Consider the following 5,024-nt stretch of genomic DNA (forward strand, 5'->3'; position numbering starts at 1 on the left):
AAAGCTCGGAAGCCAGCAGACGTGAAAAGGCTTGTTGGCGCTCTTGTGCCGCGCCAGTGGGCTGTGTAAGGGAGCGGGCATTTTAAGAGGAGCTTGTGGTCAGTTCGGTCAGAGCCCCAGGGGTGCCTGGGACCCTGGAACCTTCTGCTAGGATGTAGTTTGGGATCAGAGACTCGATGAATGGATGCCAACAAAAGAGACCCCGCGTCCCTTCACAAAAGATGCTCGAACTTTCATTTCTAAAGCTCTTCTCTTTGAAACTTTGAAGTGGAGGCAAACGTAGCATTAGAAGTATTTCAGCACAAGTACAAAATAGGGTTCATAGAGGAGAAAGCATCTCAGAACCTCGAGAGACTAGTCAAGTTACACAGATTTGGTGAGTTCATCGATGAGAGCGAGGGCCCTCTTATTCCAAGAACAAGTATTTGTTTCCAGTCTGAAGTGTCAGCAGTTCACAATCTTCAAGCCACACAGCCAGGTCTTGTCCGAAGATCCCAGGGTCTCTCTCTACCTTCTCATGAAGAGCACACTTTACAGTCTGGGATAAGCTCTTGGGAAGCTCACGGAAATTGGTAACCGAAGGTCAGACCAAGCCTCCAGAGGAAAGTGCACCTACCTAGAAATGTCCTGCAATTTACGTAAATATGTATAGCAACTTAAAATAAAAGATTTTTAATGTTTAAAAGAAGAAGAAGCTGTTGTGCAAATGGAACCAGGGCACACTGCACGGTTTAAAATCAGGAAAGTGAGTGCCAGGGTTGTATCCTCTCACCATATTTATTCAATCCATATGCTGAACAAATCATCAGGGCAGCTGGACTATATAAAGAAAAATGTGGCATCAGGATTGAAAGAAGGCTTATTAAAAACCTGCGATATGCAAATGACACGACCTTGCTTACTGAAAGTGAGGAGGACTTGAAGCACTTGCTGATGAAGATCAAGGATTGTAGTCTTCAGTAGGGATTACAACTCAATGTAAAGAAGATCAAAATCCTCACAACTTGACCAGTGGGTAACATCATGATAAAGGAAGAAAAAGTTGAATTTGGCAAGGATTTTTCCCTACTTGGATCCATAAACAATGCTCATAGAAGCAGCAGGCAAGAGATCAAAAGATCTCTGGCATTAGGTACATCTGCTGCACAAGACCTCTTTAGAGTATTGAAGAGCAAGGATCTTACTTTGAGGACTAGGGTGCCCTGATCCAAGCCCTGGTATTCCCCATTGTATCATATGCATATGAAAGTTGGACGTTGAACAAGAAAGACCATAGAAGAATCGATGCGTGTGAAGGGTGGTGCTGGAGAAGAATATTGGAAAGTACCATGGACTGCTAAAAGGACAGACCAGCCTTCTTTTTTTTTTTAACCGCTGGAATCATGGAGGCTGTCACGGAGAAGGAGAAGGTCCCTCCTGTTCCAGAGACCCTGAAGAAAAAGCGAAGGAATTTCGCAGAACTGAAGATCAAACGCCTGAGAAAGAAGTTTGCCCAAAAGATGCTTCAAAAGACAAGGAGGAAGCTGATCTGCGAGAAAGCTAAGCACTATCACAAGGAACGCAGGCGGATGGACAGAACTGAAATCCGAATGGCTCGGATGGCAAGGAAAGCTGGCAACTTCTGTGTGCCCGGAGAGCCCACGCTGGCATTTGTTCTCAGGAGCAGAGGTGCCAAGGGTGTGAGCCCACAGGTTCGACAAGTGTTGCAGCTTCTTCGCCTTCGCCAGATTGACACTGGCACCTGTGTAAAGCTGAACAAGGCTTCAATGAACAGGCTGAGGATTGTGGAGCCATCTATTGCATGGAGGTACCCAAACCTGACATCTGTGAATGAACTCATCTACAAGCGTGGTGATGGCAAAATCACTAAGAAGCGTGTTGCCTGACAGATAACACACTGATTGCACGGTCTCTTGGTCAATATGGTACCGTCTGCATGGAGGATCGGATTAATGAGATCTATGCTGTTGGGAAATGCTTCAAAGACGTAAATAACTTCCTGTGGCCCTTCACATGATCTTCTCCACGAGGTGGGATGAAGAAAAAGACCCCCCATTTCGTGGAAGGTGGAGATGCAGGCAACAGGGAAGACCAGCTCAACAGGCCTATTAGAAGGATGAACTAAGGTATCTATCTGCCATGATTATTTTTGTAATCTGGTGTCTTAATAAAACAGTGACTGCTTTCATATGGGAAAAAAAAGGACAAACAAATCTGTATTGGAAGAAGTAAGGCCAGAGTGCTCCTCAGAGGCCAGGACGGCAAGACTTCATTTTATATACTTTGGATTTATTGTCGGCAGAGACCAGTCTCTGGATAAGGATATCATTTTTGGTACAGTGTAAGGGCAGCGATGAAGAGGACAGCCCTCGATGAGATAGAGTGACCCAGGGGCTGACCAATGGGCTCAGGGACGGGAACAATTGTGAGGATAGTGAAGGACCGGGCGTGTTTCATTCCGTTGTGCACAGGGTCACTGTGGGTCCGGGCTGCCTAGATGGCACCGAACAACAACAGCAGTGTTCTGTGGTGGACAGAGATAGCCTCTCCCACTGATGGGTGTTTAGTGCGCTTCCAGTGTTTGCTCTTAGCTGCTATAAAAAGTGCCTCCATGAACCTTCTTATCCACCTGACTGGTAGTAGACACAGATTCCTAGAAGTGGAATTCCCGAGTTAAGAAGAATGTGCTTTACATCTCAGTAAACATTGCTAGATTATTTTCCCAAAGGTTAGGGCAATTTGGGGGCTCACCAATACTTCCCATAGCTTAGTGATTGCTTAAGTGCTTCCCAATCTATGAAAGAAAATGACACTTTTGGGGTTTAAGGGTGCACTTCCCGGACTACTTGGGAGTTTACTAAGCATCTTGTCATAAGCTTTTGGGCCATTAATAGTCAATTTCTATTGTTTGTGTCTTTTGCCATTTTCTAGTAGGTTCTGTCTCATTTCTAGTTATGTCTCAGGATCACATTTTATAGTAACCTTTTGTTTTATGTGAAAAATTTTCCTCTAATCTACTATTATTTTCCCTACTCATTCTATTTGCTTATAGTGCCATTTTGCAATAAAGGAAATTCACTCGCTCCCCTTTGTCCCCAAATCCCTCTCTTTATTTGTGGTGTGTTTTGCACTATAGAGAAGTTTATTCTTTTGTGTGTAGTTCAATCTGTCAAACCTGGAAATATTTTAAGGAAAAGAAATGTATTTTTATCTTTAAAAAGCCGTGTTTAATTTAGATAGTGTGATGTCAATGAGAATGCTAATTTTGCTTGCTCGCCATATGCTTTGCTGTTCTAGATCATGTGAAAAGATAGAAGATAAGATAGAGGTCAATCAATGCATCAAGTCTGTTTTGGCCGGCTTTGTTTCAAATGACTTTCCTTCCAGGTCTCTATAAAGCGACGAAGGAGAAAAAGGCACCTACTGTGTGCCGAGTGCTGTGTCGCATGCTTCAGACCCACCGTCTCAAGTAACCCGTACAGCAGTTTTTGGAGGCAGGTATCGTTTTAGTTTACGTTTTCATTGAGTTTGTTGTTGAGAATACACACAGCAAAACACACACCAATTCAGCTGTTTCTATAAGTACATTGAGTGGCAAATGCATGACATCCCTCGAGTTGTGCAGCCATTCTCACCATCTCTTTCGCAGTAGTTCCTCCAAGTCCCCTGAGGCTTCTATCTAACGTGTGTGTTCTGCCTGAAAGTTTACAGAGCAAATCAGTGTTCCTTTCAACAATACACACACACACACACACACACACACACACACACACACACACACACACAGTTTCCTGGTCTCTAGCTCATCTTTTTGCTGAAGATAATACAAAAACAATTACAGCAGAACACAGACAGGGAAGTGCCAGAAGTTCAAGGTGGGTCCCGATGAGGACATGGGGCAAGGGATAGCATTGCTGATGTCAGATAGGATCTTGACTGAAAGCACAGAATACCAGTATGCAAAAGTACTTTAACTAGATGGATCGTAATAAAATGATGGATAACATTTGGAAGAACGACAGTTCCAGAACACCTCATGGTGCTCATGCAAAACCTGAACCAAGAGGCAGTCTTTCAAAGAGAGCAGGAGTCTGAAATCAGCAAGGTGAGCATCTAGACTGTGTCCTTTTATCATACTCATTCCATCTGTTTGCCGAGACAATAATCTGAAAGGTTGGAATAAATGAAGAAGACCATGGTATCAGGATTGGAGGAAGGTTTATAAACAAACTGCCATATGCAAATGACGTAGGTTTGCTTGCTGAAAGTGAAGAAGACTTGAGGTTCACATTGATTAAAATCAAAGATTATAGCCTTCAACTAAATGTAAAGAAAGCAAAAGTCCTCATAACTGGACCAATAATATTATGAGAAGTGGAGAAAAAAAATTAAGTTGTCAAAGATTTGTTTTTCTTCAATTTACAATCAATTCTCGTGGAAGCAGCAGTCAAGAAATCAAATCACATTATATTGGACAAATCTGCTGCACACGAGCTCTTTAAAGTGTAAGGATGGCTCTCTGGTAGTTACATAATCTCGCGTCAACCTGAGGATATTAAGAGTAAAGGGGTGGAGTCTCGCCTGTCATTCAGGTCACAGCCTGATGCCTCCCTGTGGGCCTGGCCTTCTCATGAGGACTCTTTGAAGTGCCTCTCTTCTTCCCTGAAGGTGGGCCACTCTCTCTCTGCTACACATTCCTGTGGACAAGCCAATGGTAGCCAGATGGTAGCCAGAGCCCTGGAGCTGGAGGAGACCTGCGCCAGCACTGAGATGCTTCCACCGACACTGGATCCACAAGACTTTCCATCCACCCACCTGTGATCTTCCTGCATTAGGCATCATTGCATGTGCTGTGTGAGTCTAAAGAGGAATTTATGTGTGATCATGAAGGGCCGAAGGGACCAGGCTTCAAACACCAAAGGTGAGGGGAGGGAATCATATCCTCGTCAATGAGGGTGGTGCATGATGGGGGCCCAATGCCCATCTCTAGACAACTGGACATACCTTGCAGAGGGGTAGTGGGG

General features: G+C 44.1%; 2 pseudogenes; both read left to right on the forward strand.

Annotated features, from left to right (window-relative positions):
- The window catches only part of LOC101663407, a 7,559-nt pseudogene extending 6,939 nt beyond the window's left edge, over positions 1-620 (forward strand).
- A 762-nt stretch (positions 621-1,382) lies between these two features.
- Positions 1,383-2,125, forward strand: LOC101644776 (annotated as a pseudogene).
- The last annotated feature ends 2,899 nt before the right edge of the window (positions 2,126-5,024 follow it).

Source organism: Echinops telfairi, unplaced genomic scaffold (assembly GCF_000313985.2).
Source record: "Echinops telfairi isolate 266 unplaced genomic scaffold, ASM31398v2 ScPeMD7_7457;HRSCAF=8495, whole genome shotgun sequence".
Classification (NCBI taxonomy): Eukaryota; Metazoa; Chordata; class Mammalia; order Afrosoricida; family Tenrecidae; genus Echinops; species Echinops telfairi.